General features: G+C 44.3%; 1 long non-coding RNA gene and 1 pseudogene across 2 annotated transcripts; both read left to right on the forward strand.

The window, feature by feature from the left end:
• The window catches only part of LOC131394240 (adhesion G protein-coupled receptor E1-like), a 737,363-nt pseudogene that overhangs the window by 562,230 nt on the left and 152,487 nt on the right, over positions 1–22,646 (forward strand).
• On the forward strand, positions 14,563–19,213 carry LOC131394504 (uncharacterized). 2 transcript variants are annotated; one of them, XR_009216160.1, is made up of 3 exons: positions 14,563–14,702; positions 18,745–18,893; positions 19,192–19,213. It is a non-coding gene; the product is annotated as an uncharacterized LOC131394504 (long non-coding RNA). The 2 variants fall into 2 exon arrangements; XR_009216161.1 differs by lacking the exon at positions 14,563–14,702 and adding an exon at positions 17,750–17,812.

A 22,646-nucleotide genomic window follows, 5' to 3' on the forward strand; every position in this document is an offset into this window, starting at 1 on the left:
GTCACAGAGGTACAAAAAGCCAGCCCTCGCCCCAAGGTGAGATCAATTCGGTGGTGTTGTTCAGGCTACAGGGCTCTCCATGGTATTAGGCTGAGGCTAGATTCCAGCTGAGACCACCTCCTTGCTCAGCTCCTCCCTCTGTCCTACCTGCTCCCCTCACTCCTCCTCTGCTAAATGTCCTCCCTCAATAAACCCAGTGCACAAGAATCCTCATGGCAGGGTCCAAGTTCCCAGACCCCAACCAATGCCCAATTATGTTAACATTTTTCTGCACAGGTGATATTCAGGGTATAGGATTCCTGGTCTGGGCAGGGCACTGACCATACAGAATGGACACTGGCTATGAGCCTAGACAAGATCCTAGGGGCCACCCCTGGTGCCAGCCACTAACTCATTAGTAGCTGGATTGTGGGATATCTTATGGTAGAGGCTAGATATGCAGCTGGACTGAAGTCGTGATTTACCAACTAGAATGGAAATATATCCATACATTTTTTTAAGTTTAAGATGTACAACGGGTTGATTTGATACATTTATATATTGTAATATGATTACCACTGTAGCATCAGTTAACATCTCCATCATGTCACATGATTATCAATCCTTTTTTGTGGTGAGAACATTTAAAATCTAGTCTCTTTGCAACATTCAAGCAAACAATACGGTATTGTTGACTGTAATCACTATGCTGTGCTTGAGATCCCAAGAGCTTATTCATCTTATAACTGCAAGTTTGTACCCTCTGGACAACATCTCCCCATTGCACCAACACCCCAGCACCTGGAAACCACCATTCTACTCTCTGTTTCTACAAGTTCAGCTTTTCTTAGAGTCCACCTATAAGTGAGGTCATACAGTACTTGTCTTTCTCTGTCTGACTTATCTCACTTAGCATAATGCCCTCAAGGTCCATCCATGTTGTCACAAATGGCAGGATTTCCTTCTTTCTCATGACTGAATAATATTCCATCATATATATGTCACATCTTCCCTATCCTTTCATCTGTTGACAAACAGGTTGTCCCCACATCTTGGCTATTGTGAATAATGATGCAATAAACATGGGGGTGCAGATATCTTTTCAATATCCTGTTTTCATTTCCTTTGGATATGTACCCAGAAGTGGGATTACTGGATCATATGGTATTTATCCAAGAGAAATAAAAACATACCTCCACAGAATGACTCACACACTAATGTTCACAGCAGCTTTATTCACAATTACTTAACACTGGAAAGAACCCACTGATAGGTGACATATCTACACTATGAAGCGCTGACTTGCTCAATGATGTGGATGAATCTCTAAGACATTATGCTGAGGAAAAGAAATCTGACATAAAAGACACAAAAGAGTAAATGCTGAAATATTTCTGTACTAGTCAGGGTTCTCCAGAGAAACAAAACCAATAGAAGAGAGAGAGAGAGATCTTAAGGAATTGGCTCATGCAATTGTGGGGGTTGGCAAGTCCAAAATCTGTAGGACAAGCCAGCAGGCTGGAGACTCAGGTGAGAGTTGATGCTCTAGTCTTGAGTCTGCAGGCCGGACACTCAGGCAGAATTTCTATATTTCTATATTACTGTCTGGAAGCAGAATTCCTTCCACTCTGGGAAACCTCAATCTTTGCTCTTAAGGCCTTCAACTGATTGGATGAGGACCACCCACATTATGGAGGGCCATCTGGTTTTCTCAAAATCTACTGATTTAAATGTTAATCACATCTGAAAGATAACTTCACAGCAACACCTAGACTGGTGTTTGACCAAACAACAATTCCCCACAGTCTAGCCAAACTGACACATAAAGTTAGCCATCACATAGTCCAACAATAGGAAATTCTAGAGGATGCAAACCATATATAGGGGAGAGAGGAGGAACAAATCAATGGTGGCCTAGGGTGAAGCAGAGGGAGGGATGGATCAGAAAAAGCCTCGAGGATAGTGAGTGGGATGATGGAAATGTTCTTTATTTTGATTGTGACAGAGGTTGTCAAAACACAGCAAATTTTACACTGTGAAAGGAAGCCATGTGTTGTACGTGAATCATCCCTCGAAAAGTTGATAAGATTGGCTCCAAAATAAAGAGTCCCCACCATTCTGCCAAGGTATTTCATTGCCCTTCCATATAAAGGGACAAAATTATTTTATGTTATATAAAGGGACCAAAAGACATGAGTTTTGAGTTTCTCCAGAGAAGTGCGGTCTCTTAAATTTTTTTCATATGGGGCTTGATCTCATTTCACAAAGATAAATACATTTGACCTTAGAAAGCTAAGAAACAACCTCTAGCTATACTTCCTTAGAAATTAAGATAAAACAACAAAAACGTGTACAGTTTCTATTTCCTAACTGCACACTGACTGATAAGAAATATTTCTTGGAAACCCCTTCCTCAGCAATAGTTAGAGCTCGGCCACACTCTTTTCAGTCTACATTGTGTGCTGTTATGTGAATGTGTCACAATTTGCTTTCCCATCCCCTTGGAGCGGATTCCTGGTGTTTGCAGGCCCTGCTGGACACACACGCTCCCTCTGCAGATTACTGCAGAAACTCAGTGCCACGAATGCTCTTACTTATCATTCCATCTCAAAGGCAGAAGGAACAGCTAGAGGAACTGTCACCCTAGACCTTCAGACACTCCCAGAAGTAGAACCAGAGGAAGATGTGAAAGTGCAGAAGCTTGGAGAGGAAAGTAATACATCATCACATTTGCTCCCCAAGCACAGGGCACAGGGGCCATAATTTCAGGGAAGTAGATCTGCAAGAATCTAGAGAAGAAAAAAAATGAGCCTCCTTGCCTAAGCCTCTGAGAAGGAAGAGGTCCTAGAAGGAGAGGGACGTCTGAAGGGTACAGCCCAAATCAGGGACAATAAATTCTGTGAGCTTAGAGGACTGGCTTTTCTGGCAGATAGCATGAGTTTCACTGTATTAGTTTGCTAGGGCTGCTGTAACACAATATGACAGTCTACGTGGTTTAAACAACAGACATTTATCGTCTCACGGTGCTGGAGTCTGGAAGTCTGAGATCAAGGTGTCAGCGGGGTTGGTTTCTCCTGAGGCCTCTCTTCTTGGCTTATAGATGGTCGCCTTCTCCCTGTGTCCTCATATGGTCTCCCTTCTGTGCATGTCTGTGTCCTAATATCCTCTTCTTATGAGGACACCACTCATATTGGATTAGGACCCAACCTAATGACCTCATTTTACCTTAATCACCTCTTTAAATGCCTTGTCTCCAAATATAGTCACATTCTAAGATCCCGGGGGTTAGGGCGACAACATACCAATTTGGGGAGACGCAATTCAGCCATAACATCCGCATTCCAGATCCAGCCATGTAATATGTGACCTTAACAAGTGACAGCCTCTTTGACCCTCAGTTTTCTCATCTACTAAAAAATATATGTCTACTTCACATAGTTATCTTGAGGACTAAATGAAACAATACACGGAAAGCATTTGGCAGAGTAGTAAGTACACAGTAAATATATATCAGCTACTATCACTATTACTATACACTGCATACAAATAGGTACATATATTATTTTTACAGGATATTACAATGAGGCTCTCTCTTAATTTGTCTGCAGCCCCCAAATGTGGGAGAACACAATAAGAGGAAACAAGAGAGCATTAATATTTCATCCAAGCAGAGCTTGCAAAGGAGGTGACTAATAATGAACCTTCTGATTCCTTCGCCGAAGGTTCAGCAACTGTTTCTGTAAAGGGCCAGGTAGTAAGTATTTTCAACTTTGCAAGCCATAGGGTCACTGTTGCAACTCTAGTGTTATAATGTGAAAGCAGCCATAGATGTTGTGAATGGATGTGGCAGTGTGCCAATAAAACTTTATCTGTGGACACCAAAATTTGAATTTCATATACTTCTCATGTGTCATGGAATATTATTCTTCTTTCAACTTTCTTCCACCATTTAAAAATGTAAAACCCGTTCACAGAAGCACTATTCCCAATAGCCAAAAGGTAAACGGAGCCTAGATGTCTATCAATGGATGAATGAATAAACAAAATGTGACATAGCTATATAATGGAATATTATGCAGCCATGGAAAGGAGTGAAGCAATCCACAAACAAAATAGAGGAAGATTGGCAACAGATGTTAGCTCAGGGTGAATCTTCCTCAGAAAATGAAAAATATATACATATATTTGTTAAATACCCAATAATCTAAAACATCCTAGTTATTAGAAAATTAGTTAAAAGTCACAGCTGTTACCAACAGGAATCTGATTATCTCCAGACTCCATGCTCCATATGCAGGGAGAATTGTAGTCCTCGATTTAGGAAGAGCCCTCAGGAGAGAGAGGCTTTCTGTTGTTTTGACTGCACTCCCTGCCCAGAGAATGAGATTTCCAATGGGACAGGTGAGTATATGCCTTACAGAGACTTTCTCTACCTCTCTGTTATGTCCGTTCTTCATCCGAGGAAATATTCTGGATGTGAACTGCAGAGTTGAAATGCTTCCTTAGTCAATTTAGTAATTGACTATTATAACAGGCCACTGTCCTTCTTGAATTAAGTTCATGTATCCTAAATGAAAATCAAATCAGCATTCCAAATCCAGCTATATTTTATAAGAAGACCATATCATGACTAAGCTTGGGTAATGCCATGTAATTCAGTACTCTAGTCCCTGAAAAGGGAGAAATAATAACCTCAACAACTGCAGAAAAGGACATTTAATTAAATTCAACACCATTCGTGTATTAAAAAATAAACAGCAACTGGGGCCGGCCTGGTGGCACAAGCGGTTAAGTGCGCGCACTCCGCTGCGGCGGCCCGGGGTTCGCTGGTTCGGATCCCGGGCGCGCACCGACGCACTGCTTGGTAAGCCATGCTGTGGCGGCGTCCCATATAAAGTGGAGGAAGATAGGCACCGATGTTAGCCCAGGGCCGTCTTCCTCAGCAAAAAAGGAGGAGGATTGGCGGATGTTAGCTCAGGGCTGATCTCCTCACAAAAAAAAATAAATAAATAAATAAATAAACAGCAACAACAAAAACAACTCTTACAAAATCAGGAATAGAAGGGAACTCTGTCAATCTCATAAAGAGTATTTACAGAGTCAAATTTTATGGTGCAGTGTTGAAATCAAGGATAAGAGAAGAACGTTCATTATCATTGCTTCTATGAAACACACACTGGAGGTCCTGCTTAATGCAATATTGGCAGGAAATCATACAAAAGGAATGATTTATTGGAAAGGATGAAATAAAACTGACATTATCTTCAGATGATATTATTTTATAAGTATAAAATCCAGATAAAGTAATGAATTAACTGAGTTCAGTGGTGGCTGAATACAAGGTTAATATTCAGACAAATTTTTATTTCAGTCTACCAGCCATAAGGCATTCAAAATTTAAATTTTAAAAGATGACATTTGCAACACCTTAGAAGTTTGAAATACCTAGAAATAAATCTAAGGAAATTTTTGAAAGACTTCTGTCCATAAGTTTAGAGAACTGCATTTAGAAAAATAAAAGAAGACTGAAGGAAGTGGAGGGATAAACAATCTTTATGGCTGAACAGACCCAATATTTTACAGATGTCAATGCTGCCCAAATTGATCTACTGATTCCATACAATTGTCATGAAAATTCTGACCTATTTTGTTCTGGAAATTACAATTGATAAGATTCATATGGGAAGTAAAAAGGAAAAGCATAGCTAAGATGATCTTGAAGACAAAGAATAGTGTGGGAGGAATTACTATATCTGTCATCAAGTATTATAGCATCACAATAGAGTAGTTTCACCATGAGGATAGACAAGGAAATCAATGGAAGCAAATGGCAAGTCCAGATACATACTGGTCATATAGGGGCTTGTATATGGACACCTTATTTACAACAAGGAAACACTGAGGAGTAATGGAGAAATGAAAGACTTTTCAATGAACCGTGTTGGGTAAATAGGCTGTCTGAGCATGGAGAAAACAGCGACTCTCTAACCCTAACTCAGACCATCCACAGAAATTATCATCACGCAGATTGTCGTTCTAAATGTGAAAAGTAAGATTTGAAAGAACATACAGAGGAAGGAGGGATTCCTCAAGCAGAAGGAAAAAACATGCATTGATACCTACAGGGACGAGTGGGCATGGATCAGTTTGAGAACCACATAAAATTTAGGATACTTAAAAATCAGAGCAGAGGGCGCAGAGATAGGCAAGAACACGGTTATGTAGTGTCTTTTTGCTCTTTCTAAGAGTTTATGGGATAATTTAATCGAGGATAAACATGATCCCGTTTTCATGTAGAAATATCACTCGTGATGCTGGAATGGGGCAGGGAGCGAGATTAGAAAGTTCTCGTGATAACATAGGAGAGAAGTGACTAGAATCTAAACAACAGTAGTAGAAGTAAAATGAAGATGAAATGTATTATCGTCATTTTGGATTGCATACAGTGTGTCATTTTGAAACTCCCCGGGAGTGACGTCTATGACTTGGTCATCTCTATTGCCCTGGATCTTAGGAAATTATCTGGTTCATGGTGTTTTCCAATGCGTGCTGGGCTGTGGAATGAAAACCTCCAGGCCACACCTTACACAGGTATAACTCAGCGAGATACGGAGGCACTTTGGCTCTCTTCTGAGACAAAGTGCTCTTAGGAAAATGAACATAAATACTGAGAAGAATAATAGCTTTACTTACTTAACCATATAGAAGATGGGAAGTATTAAATGGAAATCATTCTCCACAAAGCATTCTTTCATTTTGTGTCCAAAGCAACAAAGGAGGATAATTTGGCTAACTTGCCCCATGTCCTTCCTTGGGGGCATGTGAATAATAGAGAATGACCGAACCTGGGCTGAGGACACTTTGCATCTCTCCCCAGACATGGATCAGTGTGTGACGTGTCCAGATCATCAGTACGCCAACAGAGACAGAGATCACTGCCTCCAAAAAGCTGTGACCTTTCTGGCTTATGAGGACCCCTTGGGGATGGCCCTGGCCTGCACAGCTCTGTGCTTCTCTGTCCTCACAGCTGTGGTCCTGGGGGTCTTTGTGAAGCACCGAGACACTCCCATAGTCAAGGCCAATAAATCGGACTCTCAGCTACATCCTGCTCATCTCCCTCACCCTCTGCTTCCTCTGCTCCTTACACATCATTGGTCGTGCCAACACAGACAACTGCATTCTTAAACAGATCACATTTGGAGTTGTTTTTACTGTGGCTGTTTCCACTGTCTTGGCCAAAATTATCACTGTGGCTGTGGCCTTCCAGGTCACTGTACCGGGGAGAAGGATGAGGCAGTGCTTGGTGTCAGGGGCACCTAACTTCATCATTCCCATCTGCTCCTTTATCCAGCTGAGTCTCTGTGGGATCTGGCTCAGAACCTCTCCTCCCTTCATTGACACAGATGTACACTCTGAACACGGCCACATCATCCTCGTGTGCAACGAGGGCTCGGTCACTGCCTTCCACTGTGTCCTGGGAAACCTGAGCTCCTTGGCCCTGGGCAGCTTCACTGTGGCTTTCCTGGCCCAGAACCTGCCTGACACCTTCAGTGAGGCCAAGTTCCTGACGTTCAGCGTGCTGGTGTTCTGCAGCGTCTGGGTCACCTTCCTCCCCGTCTACCACAGCACCCGGGGTCATGGTGGCCGTGGAGAGCCTCCCCATCTTGGCCACTAGTGTGGGGCTATTAGGCTGCATCTTTGCCCCCAAATGCTACATTATCTTCCTAAGGTCAGAGAGAAACACATCAAAACTGCTAAGAAATAAAACACATTCAGGGAGAAAATAATCAAAACATACTTTTTTTCATGGGTCTGCCAAGAATTTGCACACACCTGAAAAATAAACTACCATTTGTGTGTGTGTGGGGGGGGGCAGATTAGCTCTGAGCTAACATCTGTTGCCAACCCTCCTGTTTTTGCTGAGGGAGACTGGCCCTGGCTAACATCCATGCCCATCTTCCTCTACTTTATATGTGGGACGTTGCCACAGCATGGCTTGAAAAGTGTGGCATAGGTCTGCGCCCGTGATCTGAACCTGTGAACCCCTGGCCACTGAAGTGGATCATGCGAACTTAACCACTGCCACCGGGCTGGCCCCTAACCTACCATATATTTGCAGGCAGACTTTAAGTACCAATTAAATTTACCTTACATCTCAGGTGAACTTATTGCTTTACATTTCTTTTGGCTTTGTACAATAATCCTCGGGCATTCAAATGCACAAATAAACAAATATGAATATTACCTCAGATTAATTTTCCTCTAAAATTATGTGTGTTAAATTACAAAAATGGCCCAACATTAGTCCTCTCCCTCCATCTGTGTATTGTTGTAGTACCATCCCATTTTGACTCTGTGTGGGCTTGGCCTTGTAACTTGCTTTGGCCAATGGGATATTACCAAATGACACAAGCAAAGGCTTGAAAAACACTTGCTCATTGTTCGTAATTGTCCTTTTGTGGCTGCCCTTGGGAAGCCTGAGGCCATCAATATGTGAATGAGTCTAGATAGACTGCACATCTCCATTATTCCAGGTGACTTCAAGTCAACAGTCAGATATGTGAGTAAGGCCGTCCTAGACCATCCAATCCCAGCTGAGTCACCAATAGGTCCAGATCAAAATAACTGTCCAGTTAACCCACAGAATCTCGAGAAAAAATAAGCTATTCTTATTTGAAGCCACCAAATTTTAGGATGGTTTGTTACACAGCAGAAGCTAACTGATACATTATGCTACCATTTATATATGTCCTTTCATTATTTATGTAATTATCACAGATTTCTATTTCTTTATCCAATATGGTAGACTGGAATATTCTTCTCTAGATTAAGTCTTTGAAAGGAAATCAGAGACCATATCACGTTCCGTTTTACTTTTTCTCCTTCCTCTTTTCAACCAGACATCTTTAAGCATATATATTAAGAATATCTTCACTAATTTTAAGATTATGGATATTCTTCTATATTGTCATCCACCACTGTGATACGCAGGGGATTTTTATTTTTAATTTTTCCCCATAATTCATTTGGAATGATTTAATTGTGAATAATGTTAGTTGATGGTCCAGTGTTTTATTTTACAAACGGATATCCTTTAGTCTATAAAACAAACACTGCCTCATTTTAAAAGTTGATTGAAGTATATGGAATCTGAATAATGTTTGGAAAACTGATATCTTTGAAACACTGTTTTCAGTCACAAGTATAGTATATCTCTCCATTTAATCAGAGCTTTTACACGCTTTGTATCTCTTTATAATCTTCTTCATATAACTAATGTGTAATTCCAATTGTTTTAACTACTTATCTTAAATAATTCATTGCTCTTATGAATGGAATAATTATTTACATGTTTAAACTAATTCTTGCTCATATAACAGTATTTTTGATGTTTCATATAGGAATCTAGCTTCCTTTCACATTACTCCACTTATTTACCAGTGCTAAACTTTATAATTTATGTCCCACTAAAATAATAGATTTTCTCTTCTTCTCTAATATTATTTACCTCTTATTCTCTTGATTCTCATTTTTTCATGACTGGGCTCTCCAGTGCCACGCTGAAGCACAATAGTGTTTGCCAGGAGCATTTTCCTCTTCTTAAGTGTAGTGTAAACATCAGATAAATTCCTTGTCAGGGCAGAGCAGGCATCTAAGAGAGAAAAAGTAAAAACGTGAAGGGGAATCATTTCTACCTGGAAATCAACAGAGTTGCTTCTCTTGGCTGTTTGCAGCTGGAGATGCTATGACAATGTGGCCAGCTGAGAATCAGAGGATCTCGCTCTAGTCCCAGGAATTAGTCTTGGTCAAATCTCTCAACCTCTTTAGACCTCAGTTTCTTCACCTGTAACATGAAGAGTTGGATGAGTCTTTTTGAGTTCTGAAATCCAGTAACTCCAAGATACCCTTCACCCACATGTACTTGACCAAGACCAGAGAGAATTTTTAGTTGTCTTCTTCTGCATCAACATTATTATCCATATCACCACTTAAAGACATATCAAATGTCTACTTTTGCATGACACGGATAAAACAGGTTCCATACCAAATTGCTGTTCATTGGGATAATAAACCTATAGTTAATTGTTTAGAGGTAAGTATAGAGATGGGCCCTGCTGGAACCAGCAATCAATGGGCCAAAAAGTCTTGCTTTATTTTACAGTGAGGCTGTGGAAATACACAGCCTCTAATTCTAATACACCAGAATTCTTCTGTACTTCGAAAGTATGAAATAAATGGGAGCCTTGAATCCATGGTTACGAGTTAATAAGGATATGATTTTTAAAATTTTGCTAATGATGCCATTTGCCTGCTATGGGTCTGTTCTGTGGTGAGTAAAGAGCAGATGTATTCAAGGCCACTTTCATTCCTTTAATAAATATTTACTCAGTGCCTACCACTTGCTGCAAGATTGCAGTGATCTACTCTAAGAGCATTTATATTCTAGTAGGGTGACACAGACCATAAACAAAAAGAGAATCTTGAGGTGATCAATAAAGTTACATACACGTCAAACTTTTTTCTTTCTGGACTATTTTTCACCCTTTCCCTTCTTTGACTGTTTCCCAGAACTCTAATCATGGACTTGAAAACCCAGAAAGCATGGGTCCCAACTTTATTCTCCCAACACCCCTGTTTCAAAGACATAGTGTTGATCATCTGAGAGTATGTCTCTTTAAGACTAAGTTCCTATGAATCAGCATTATTTCATCACTTTCTTGAGAGGACGAGTGATATTATGAAGGGAAAACAAAATATCATAAGGGATTTAATACTCGAAATAATGTTTCCACTCTAATTGTGTTATACAATGTGGTGTGATTTGGGAAAAGTCAATTACTCCTTCAACAACAGTGGTAATAATACCCTGAAAAGCATTCTATGGAGATTAAATGAAGCAAAGTATGAGAAACTGCTTTGTAAATTGCAAAGCCATCTATTTCAGCTTATTTTTTCTAATAATATTTTCATTTATCCAATGCTTTTTGACTCTACACAACCTGCCTAGACTGAGTTTTACCGTTTATTCAACAATAATAATGGGTCAAAACGGTTGAATATTAGAAATTTCATATGGTTCAACTTAATAGGCCATCACAATATTTAATTTGGTTATAATTACAGTTAAATTTTTCATGTTGCCTTACCATGTGCCAGGCACATTCTAGGCATCTGACGTGTATTCACTCATTTAATCCTCACAACAATGCTATGGAGACAATACTATTAACCCCTATTGTATGGATGAGGAACATTAGAGGTTATATAACTGTCCAAGGTCACACAGCTGGTACCCAGGCAGCCTACCTCCAAAGTCTCTTTTAGGGATCCATTAGAGGTTGTAGCGCTTACATTGTAAAATGATCACCCTGGTATCTGGTTGGCCAATGGACCAGATGGGACTAAGCAAGAAAGCACATGGCTACTGAAATGATCCAGGCAAGCAATTCTGAATACAGGATTTCCTTCCTTTTTAAGGCTGAATAATATTCCATTGTATAGATGCCCCAGATTTTCTTCATCCTTTCACCCACGGATGCACAATTAGGTAGTTTCCATCTCATGGCTATTGTGAATAATATTACAGTGTATTTTGTCAAATGATTTCTTGACACTTAGTGAGTTTGAAAAAAATTTTCTTATACACATTAGTTACTGTAATGAACTACCTTTCTAAATGTCTAAAGTTTAAATATTTGTCATTCTACAGAAATACCTTGCCCAATCATGATTTGTGTTATCAGTTCATGAATGATCTAAGATTTTTATACAAAAAGTTCTTATAATGGCTTTTTTTGCATGTATTCAGGAAGCTTGCATAATATGGGTATTCCCTGATTCTTGATTTTTAGTAGAGTTTTCTAGTAAGCCTTTAGGATAGGAAGTATCTTCCTAGATGTGAGGCAGAGAGCAGAAAAATAATAAAGTGATTGTTATATTTAATTATATCAAAAGAAAACGTCGTTTTGCTAAATTGTTTTTACACGCCCTTTGCTTATTTGTAAGAATGGCACATATCGTTTTATTAATGAAAAGAAAATTCAATAAACAATTTTAACATAAAACAATATCTACTGATAACTTATATGAAAATTTTAGCAATATGCTGTCACCAATTTCCTCTTCTGCAAAATGGAGATAGATAATACCGTCTTCCTTATGGGTTGCTGTGAAAATACTCAAGAGTAATGTATGTAAAATACTTATCACCATGTCGGTGGGAAAGTGATGCCCCATTCATTTTTCCACCGGTATGATGACAGCTTTTTTTATGCTTGAAGTCTGTAGTTTTCAAAATACGTTCTACTGTTTTAAAGTGAATCCTTTTTACAAATTCTTTGTAGAGTTAGATGATCCCTTTGGAATACAAATTCAGGCTCCCATGTGTGTGCGTGCGTGTGTGTTTATACGCACATCTCTCAAATAATACTTCAAGGCTTATAATGAAAAGCTACCTTCCCCACTCTTGACTCTGGTTCCAAAAACAACTTCTTTAATTTTCTGGTTGAAAATCTATATTTCTAAATTAGCTACACATACAGCTTTTTCATTTTTCAGCTTTTGACTATTTATACTTTCTTTCTTCTCTGAAAAAATCAGCATGAAGTGTTCTTACATATGTTAAAAACATAATTCCCCTTGCCCAATATAACTATTTAATGAATTAGGATAAATCAAAATTCAATGTCTACTGTTTTATGACATAAGTGTTTACCATTTTATAGCATACGAATCTTATCCAGAGATGTGCTACATCAGATATTATGAATACATTTTCTTTCTCACTTTTTCCTTTGACCGTTTAAATGGTAAAATTCTCTTGTTTCTTTGTTGTCTTCCTATGGATTCATCACTGGTTCATCTCCTTCCACCAGAAATTTAAATCTCTTTTCAGTAACTTCTGACGCATGAGACAATTCATGGGCTTCAGGTTTTGCTTGGGGACCTCCCTCTTGGGCTTGAACATATACACAGGCCCACATGTACGCAGTATGTTTGGAAGGATAGAGGAGAAAAGGATGTTTATGTCTGTGCAAAAGGACTGGGAGACAGTGGTAGAGTGAGAATATTTTACTGACTTTGCACCACTCTTTGAAGTTTTCCTATATGTGCATCTACAGCGTAGTGGCCTCCCTCCCCCCCGATTTTTAAAATTAAAATAGCGTTAAATCCTTATCTACTGGCTTGGGACAGCAAGTTGTAGAGAAATGTGAATACATGATCCAATTTTTTAACGAAATTAAGAACAGCAAACGCACAAAAAATTTAGAATTCTAAATATGGGCACATCATTCTATGAGGCTGTGTAAACGTGGGGAAAGGAACGAAGAAAAGCTGTTCAACATCCAGCGACCTGTACAGTCTAGGGGTCCACGTAAAGCCCCGCCTCCAGCCCCGCCCCTGGAGCTGATTTCCTCCCACTGTGAAGTCGGCCAGACTTATTCCAGCCCCACCCCCGCCTCTTCCCGCCCCTGGAACTGGTCTCCGCACAACGCTGGGGCCTGGCTCCGCCCACAGCCTGGTCCCCGCCCCTTGCCCCGCCCGCACCCTTGTCCCCGCCCACAGCCCCGCCTCTAGAGCTGGTTTCCACCCACAGCCCCGCCCCTAGACCTGGTCCCTGTCCCTGGTGCTGACCCAGCCCGCGGCCCGGCCTCACATTAACTCTAGAAACTAGACACCTCCCCCGAGGCTGGGGTGCGCGGCCCCGCCCTGCCCCGCCCCCCACGCCGCCTCAACCCAGAGCCCCCAAACGTCCGTCCTCCCAGAACGCCCGCCCGAGACCGGAAGCGGAAGCGCGGGCGGCGCCGTGGATGGAGCGGGAGGTCTGCGCGGTGTGTCCAGTCTTCTCGGCGCGGACGGGATTTCCGTCGCCGTTCGGCCTCAGGGGCGGAGCTCGGTGAGCGGCGGGCGTCCCGGCTCCGGTCGCGGTCCAGGGAGGGGCTTGGGCCGCGGGCAGCCTCGTCACGGCCAGGCGTCCCTCCGTCCCCCCGGAGCCCCGTTTCCCCCGGGCTGTTCGCTCAGGGCGCCCGAAGCTGCTGTTCCTCCCGGCTCTGGGCGCCGCCGGCCCCTCCTCAGAGTCCCCGTCACCGTCCTCCGTGTGATTTTGTCCCCAGGGGGCTTATCCGCGTCTGGAGGCGGTGTTTGGGTTGTTACTAATGGGGGCGCTCCTGGCATCTAGGGGGGGAGGCAGGGATGCTGCTCAGCGTCCTCCGGGGCCCAGGACGGGTCGACAGAGAATCATCCGGCCCCAAATGTCAGTGGTGCCGAGGTTGGGAAACCTGCTCCAGGGCCTGAAAATCTCCCAAGCCCTGAATGAAGTGTGGAAATTGTTGACAAGTCAGCGAGTCACTTACAGGGTCCCTAAATGACAAGCTTGTTTAAAGGGTCCGGAGTCACCAAAACGTCTCTGTCCAGCCAAGTGAGTTGAGCGACTCAAGTGCACACAGCACGAAGCTGCTTCCTCCCATCTTGGGGAGCAAGTGGCTGGATAGGAATCGGGAAAATCCAGTCACAGCCAGCAGTTACAGTTAAATGAGTAAATACAAAAAAGAAAAGTGAATGGGGTGAACTTTCCATCCAACACCCTATAAAAGGCCTCAAAAGCTTGTTTGTGCTTTTTTCCCCCCCTCAGACACGAAAACATCCGTGGAGCTCAAGTTTGAGGTGAAAGCAGGCTCAGAGTCCACCTGTCCTCGCTGATCCATGGATTTCTGTGTGACCAGGTGAGTACCCTGTGGACCTGGTACCAACAGGTTCCGGCAGCCTCCGCTGTGCAGAAGACCTGCCAGTGGGCTTTCCTGGGCTCGGGTTGTCACCACATGGACACTGAGAGTGAGGGTATCTTGAGAAAAATTATTGATGTTTGATGGATTATATTAAAGGGAAAGATGCTAAGCTGTGTGTGGTTCTGTGTGGTAAATATTTCAGTAAGTACAGGTATATGTAAATAAGAACACATGAAACAAGCGTAAATAACTGCAAATGTGTATTATAGTAGAAAATATAGATTTACTTGCATTGCATAATATTCAAAAGTCAGGATTTATATATAATATAAATACAGAAATGTTTTGCGTGTGTATGTAGTATTTGAAGACACCCCATTAAATATTAGCAGGGATACTCAGCAACATTCCTTAGAACCATTCAATTTGACTTCTAAAGTCCTATAAATCCTCCACAAAAATTTGAAATAGAGGAGCATTCAGGGAAAAAGATGATTGGAACTTCTTTGTACTAATAACAAATTTAAAATTGAATTTACCAGTAGCCAGATTTATTTTGAGCATCTTTTTCTTTATGACATTTCAAATCATTTGGAGGAATACTAAGCAACACTGTAGATTGAAGGGAAGGACACTAGTCTCCAAAAAGACTGTCCTCACCAGCTTGCCTTTTAAAGGGAATTAACTTTGTTTCTTGAAACTTTTCTGAAATAACGGTCTGGTGATTCACGTTGCAGATAATCTTGATAAGTAATTTTGTATTTAGTTGTTGGCCTCTACTAATTGTGTGTGTATGTGTTTGTGCCTTTTTCATTCTAGCTTTCCTGTGATGTTCTTGAGGGGAATGTGTGCTTGTCATGCAATAGATAGTCTTTGAGTGTATAATTTATGGTGACCAACCATCCTAGTTTATTCAGGACAGAGGGGTTTTCCAGGACACAGGACATTTAGTGTTCAAACCAGGGCAGTCCTAGACAAACCGGAATGGTTCCTCATCTGATGAGCCAGGCCCTGGGACACATGCATGGGGACCTGGAGAACCAGAGAGACCTTGTCACACCTCCATGGAATTTAAATTGTATTTGGGAATTTGGATTTTAGGCAGTTAATGATGAGAGTGATGTGGGAGTTTGGCACAAGGGGAATCAACCTGAGGGGACAGGGAAGCCCTCTTGAGAAGGACTGATATTTAGCTTGAGAGCTAGAGTTGGGACTGGATTTAGCTGGTCGGAGGGTTAGACTGGAGTGAGGGTGTGGGAGTGTGTTCAAGAGAGCGTTTCAGGCAGAGGGACCCGCATGAGGACACCCCTGAAGCAGAGAGCCTGGTGTGTCCATGAACTGAGAAGAGGGAAGGCTGAGCCGAGTCAACACAGGGGGAGGGGTGTGAGCCAGACCAGCGAGGGGGACAGGCTGGACCAGATCAGGGGTGACTTGGGACTCTGTTCTAAGACCAGTGGGAAGACTCTGGAGAGATGCGAGCAGATGGGTGATGTGATTGGCATTTGGCCTAGGCACGTGGGTTAAAATGGACTTGAGGGTTAAGAATGAAGACTTAAGAGGCAGATAGGTGGTGTTGGGAAGAAGATTACGAGTGAGGTGATGGTTCCCTAGGCCTGGGTGATGGCTGTGGAGTAGGAAAGAAATAGAAAGAAAAGACCTTGGAGTGTAGAACCGAGAGAATGTAACGGTACTTTCTTGCCTGGATGTGTCTTATGGCACAGGGCAGTGACTGTGCTCCTCGCTGCTGTCCGTGCAGACCTGCAGGCGCCCCCTCACCCAGGTCTGTGTGTTCACCCCACTTGGCCACTTACAGGCCCCCTTCCACATCCTAAAGGAAGTCAGGCCTTACTCCTGAGGGGGTTGTCTCAGACGGGAGACACCGAGGAGAGCCCCTCCCTGCATCAGAGCAGCCCCTTCAGCCTCTCCCTCAGCCTCTTCCCTTCCCCTCTCTCACTTTCCACACCCAGAAGGACCCCTGCTCAGTATTGCACATCCCCATGTTCTTCCTTCCCCAGGCTTCAGAAGAGTGGGGCAGCCACTGGGGTGGACATCATCTGCACCTTCCACTCTGACCCCCGCAGGTCCAGGGCTGGACAGAGAGTGACTCTACTGGGAGTTGAGCCATGAGACCCAGGGCGGCTCCCACCTGGGCTCCCTCACCCTGGACGGGGACAGCCTCTACGTCAGTGGTGAGGGGCTGTGCTACAGCCACACTCTCTCTTCCAGTCAGAGTTCTGTGTTGCCTCCGTTGCTCTAAAGTGAGCTATGATCCATCTGTCTATGCTCCTGGTCTGGGATCAGTCTCCTCATCACTGTGTGATCACTGGGTCCAGCCACCTTCCATCTCGTTGCCTCCCCCCTGAACACCCCTCCCCTCTTCCCCTCTGCTTTCCCCACAAAGCTCCCTACATCCTCCCTCTCCCTTAATCCTTTATGTTCACCCCAGCTCTTGCTCAGCTCCTCTCGCCTTCTCTCCACAGATTACACCTATGGAGCCGCAGCCCCGACTACCACCAGTGAGCATTCCTGGCCCTGATGTCCTGGGTCCCGTCCGCATTTGGGGTTGGGGAGCACTTGTTCTCCTTCACCCGCTGTCCTTCGTGAGGGAAGCACCTGGAAGGGCCCTAATTCATCCCTTCTCTGCCTCCCGGGTTCTGGTGGAGAGTCCCAGCCCAGGGTGAGAAAGCCTTAGACACAGACATGTTCTCCACCACATTCTGACCCCACGTGGTTTTCACTTTAATTCTCCTGAAGCCCCGCCCTTGGTCCTCCTTTTCCAGGTGTCCCATCCATCTGTCCAGTTTTCTGCCCGTCCATCTGCCTCTCCTCCGAGTTCAGTCTCTCTTGTTCACCTATCTCTCTCTCTTGGGCTGCTCTCATCCACAGGCTTGCTCATCCCTCTACTCACACAGTCACCCGTCCCCTCACTCTCATTTATGCTTCACCTGTGAATGGTGGTCCTGGCACAGCCACTGCTGGAGCCCGGGTGAGCCTGGGGGCTCCTCCCACTCTGTCCCTCCCTGAGACAGCCCTCGCCACAGCTCCCGAGCCAGCCACCACGTCCCTGCATACTTCATCATCACCTGTGCCACCAGAAGCCACCACAGGTGTCTGGGGGCCCCTTTTCCTTCCCAAGAGAAGCTCTCCAGCCCCACTCCTCCACCAGCCAGTTGTGATCCAGGAGCTGCGAAGCCAGGGTGTGAAATTCTGGTTTTAGGGCAATCATGCTGATCACAAAGATTATACCGACGGTTCAGTCTAAGGTCAGCCCTCAGAGAGCCCCTAGTCTTGTGAAATTAACACACCATTATAGTACAATGTGGGAGGTTTCGGGGAGAGGCGCCTGGCATCATTTGGAGGGGAAGAGCTTGCTAGAGAAAGTTTCACCAGAATGGAGTCTTTGAGAATAAGTAGGAGGGACCCTGGCAACTAGAGGATGAAGGGTTTTCCTGGCCCAGAGGATTCCATGATCAAAGGCTCCGGCCAGAAACAACATGCCCTATGGGGAGAATTGAAATGAATTTGGGTTGCGTGAAGCATGGAGTTTAACCCGCAGTAGATGGATAAAATGAGACTGAAAGGTCAGCAGGAGCCAGATTGAGTAGAGCCTTGAGTGCCAGGTCAAGAAGGTTGAACTAAACACTGAAGGCCATAGGGAGCCACGGGTGGTACTGGAGCAGTGGTGGCCCTAGTGAGGTATTCATTTCAGAAAGATTCTTCTAGTGGTCCATGTAGAACATCCTTTAGACAGAGCATCCAGTGAGCCTGCTGGGGTGTTGGTCCGGGTGAAGGAAGTTAAGACCTGAGCTGGGACAGGGATGGAGAGAGAGTGTATGTGAGGACCAGTGCGCAACTGGAATTGGTGTTACTGGGAGGGAGGAGGAGCTGAGCAGATGTGCTGGTTCTGACTTGGGTGACCACACGAGTGGGTGGTGGTGCCACTGGGAGAGAAGACGCCAGATGATAATGAGTGCAGGACTCTGGTGTGGTCTCAGGCCAGCTCTCAGTGATGGCCATCGGTCTCCCTCTCGTCTTGCAGCTTTGGGGCACAACCTGAAGACCCTCACAGTCACCTTCCCCATCTCCACCCTCTGGTATTCATCAGACAGGAGCAACAGCTCAGCCACGTTCAACTCCACTGAGAGGGTCCTGCAGAGCCTGGGGAGACCCTGGTTCCAGCAGCTCCTGGTGGGTTAAATCCCACCCAGCCCCTCCCCCAATCCCTGTCCCTCCTGCTCCTCCTCCTCCTCCTTCCTCCCCAGCTGGATCCTTGTTCAAGAAGAGCAGCCTGGGCCTCTTCTCCTTGAGTTGCAGACTGTTCTCCCTCAGGTAAGACCCTCCCCTGAGCATTTGCCCCTAATGACCACTTTTGTGACCACCCCTCTCTGTCTCCGCACTGTCCTCCCATTTCCTCCTTCCGGTTCTGGCCCCCACCCCAGAGGTTTCAGGACCTCTCTCTAGAGTCCCCACGTCCCTCTCTCCCCAGGCCTGAGAAGGATGGGGAGCCACCAGTGTGACGCCGTCTGCACCCACCACCCTGATCCTGTGGGCCACCATGCCTCTGTGCTGGGAGCGGAGAGTCTCCACCTGTCTGCTCTTCCTCTCGGTGGCTCCAGGCTCTGCAGCCCAGAGTTTTTCCATCCAGAAAGAGCACCAGCTACATTTCCGCATCATCGTCGGGAACCTCAGCGACCTGGAGCCCACATCCTCGGAGTACACCGCCCTGCTGAGGGACACCCAGGACCAGGTGGGGTCTCCCCTGTCCCGTCTCTCCTTGCCCTGAGGACACCGTCATTCCTCCATCTGACTTACATCTGTTACGTTATTGTTTCAACCCTTCACTTTCCCTGCGTGCCTGGGTTCTCTCAGTGTCCAGAGGTGATGTCCTAGCTGCCTTCCCCATTTCTCACATGGGTAAACTGAAGCTCAGAAATGGGAGTATTGTGCCTAAGGTCACACAGTGAGTTAGGGGCAGAGCCAGGATTTGAAATCAGGTCTCCCTTGCCCCAAGGTCTGTGATCTTTCACCGGCTCCAGTGGCTCCCTGCATCCCCAGGAGACCTCCATCTCACCCACTCTCCCTCATGTTTGTTCTAGGTCACCAAGCTCTACAGAGGCAGCCAGCTGTGAGACATATTCCACTTCTGCCTGGTCACTGACTTGATGTAGGTTGAGGAGATTGGAAGCATTGGCTGAGCTGGTGGCTGATGGCTCTGAGCTCCCGTGACACATCCTTGATCTGGAAGTCACTGACATGGTGCCCATTCTGCCCCACATCCCTGTCAGCTAATCCTACCTTCTCCTTCCATAGGTTTTCGGGGGATGAGAAAAGCATTAACATTTGGGGCCACCAACCTCCAGCATCCTCCTCCTCCTCCTCCTCTTCTGGAGACTTTCAACAAATATCTGTGCTCTCCAGTAGTGGAGCCACTAAGCACATGGGGCAATTTAAATTTTTTATACACCTATTGAGATTCGGTTCACATATTGTGTGTGGGGAGGAGTGTATTTTTTAGGTTTTTCTATATGCAATATCTTCTCATCTGCAAAACAAGTAGTTTTACCTCTTCCCTTCCAATCAGGGTTTCTTTTATTCCTTTTTCTTGCCTAATTGCCCTCATTAGAACCTCTAGTACCTGTGATTAACATACGAGATAAGGGAAGACATCATTGTCTTGTCCCTGGTCTTAAGGGGAAATTTTCAGTCTTTCACCATTGAATATGATGTTAGCTGTGGGTTTTTTATCGATGCTGTTTATAGCTTGAGAAAGTTTTTTTCTATTCCTAATTTATTGAGTGTTTTCGTTTTTAGACATGAAGGGCGTTGTATTTTGTCAAATTCTTTTCTGTATATGTGGTTGAGATTGCATGGTATTGGCCCTTATTCTATTAATATGGTGTATTACATGATCAAGTTTTCAGATATTAAGCCAACCCTTCAACTAGAGGTGAGAGATTAAGATGTTCTCAAGTCTTTCCTGGGCGTGCTACAGGCCTGAGCCCTTGTGGTCTTCTAGATGCCCGCAAATACCCTGGAGCTTTTCAAAGCCCCCTGTGGACATCTCATTCCCCCAATTTTTCTTCTAAGTGTTTGGCTCACCTCTTGCCTGCCTCAGCTGGTATCACTCCCTCAGGCAACTACAATAGAAAACAATTAGTCCTGGTTGTTTTTAGCAAGTGCCCTGGGGACAGACTTTCCTCCCTGGGCAAGCTCTGAGTCTAGTAACAACAAGCCCTGAACATGGGGCGTTTTCGGGGAGCTGCCAGGCAGGTCAGCTAGTTGCAGTTGGGTGGGGAGGGGTCTTTTCAGAGCTCCACACCCATTATGGCTGCTGTGCTGCGGGTTGTCTCAGCCACCATGGTTCTGACACTGACGGTTTTCACAGTTATGGAGGATGTTGTGAGAGCAGGATGGGAATAGTGAAAGTTATAGTGCCACAAAATTTGTTCCGTTTATCAAGATTCCACCATGTTTCTTCACTAAACCCTCCTCAGATTCTTACAAGGCGTTGATTAATTTCTAAACTTCTGAAAACTTGATTTTGACCATTTTTACCAGTGTTCTCATTGTTTTTATGCATTTGCAGAAGTCCTTACTCCAGAGTTTCAAAAATGTTCTCCCTGTGGTTATTTATGTATAAATTAATTACTTTAAATGAAATTACATGAGAAATTCAGTTCCTCACTCACACACACTAGCCACATTTTAAGTGCTTGATAACAACATGGGGCTAATAATGAGTGTATTTGGTAGTGCCGGCAAATGTTGACATTATTGCAGAAAGTTCTCTTGGACAGGACCCAGAAGCAGGGAATCTAGAATCAGGGTAGAATTCTAGACACCCTTGTTCATATTTGTGCCCTTCCAGGTCTGTCCCCCACACTAACCACACTGGAGTGGACTCCCTATGTACCTTGCCGCCTTGGCACAGAGACTGGACAGAGTGGCCATCTATGAGGAATTCCTGTGGCTGACCCAGAATGGTACCCAGCTGCAGAACTTGACCCTGGACAGGCAGAGTATCCTTGAGGATGGTAAGGCTCCCTGGTCATTGGGAAAGAAAGTGAGGCCTTTCCGGGGACTCTGGATGCCTGGGGCTGAGAGAGCATTGAACTTGCTCAGGCTGGCAGGAGGTGGCGTACTCCCCCAGTATTTACCCACCATTGAGAGAGAGAAAAGGAAACCGGTGTAATATAGGAGGCCCTCACCTTCTCCTAGACAGCTCTGTGACCTCAAGCTAGTCACCTCCCCTCTCTGGACTTTTGTTTCCTTATCTCTGCACTGATAGCAACTGGGCCAGATGGTCAGTGAGGGCCTCCAGCTGTGTGTGAAGCAGACTTACAGGTTTGGGGGTGGATGTGGTTTCTGATCCACAGGTTATAGTTTTCCAAGTCCCGCTCTAGATGAGCACCAATGCACTAGAACTTTCTGCAGTGGTGGAATGTTCTATATCTGTGCTGTCCAGTACATAGCCGCATGTGGCTGTTGAGTACTTGAAGGATGGTATCGTGACTGGTCTTTATTGTTACTGATTTTTAATGTTACTGAGGTACTAGAATTTTTATTTTATTTAACTAAAATTAATTTTAATTCAAAAAGAGACTTGCTGCTCCATATCAGACAGCACACCTCTAAGAGTTTGTCTGGATAGAGGTACAAGTAGGGGGACCTGCACCCCTCCTCCCATGCCCATTGGGTGCTGTGTGTCCTAACCTCCTGGAGTTTATGTTGTAGCTGGCAATAACAAGAATAGAGAATTGAAAATTATCAATTATTTGATGTGAACAAACTCATACTTGGAGGCGTAAATCAGAGAAGACTTCCTGCAGGAAATTACATCGTAGGTTAATCCTAGAAAATGAATATGAAGCAAATAGATAAAAGAGAAGGGGATGATGTGTTTCTAGGCACGGAAGAACATTTTTGAGTTGGATTTTACAA

Source organism: Diceros bicornis, chromosome 30, assembly GCF_020826845.1.
Source record: "Diceros bicornis minor isolate mBicDic1 chromosome 30, mDicBic1.mat.cur, whole genome shotgun sequence".
Lineage (NCBI taxonomy): Eukaryota > Metazoa > Chordata > Mammalia > Perissodactyla > Rhinocerotidae > Diceros > Diceros bicornis.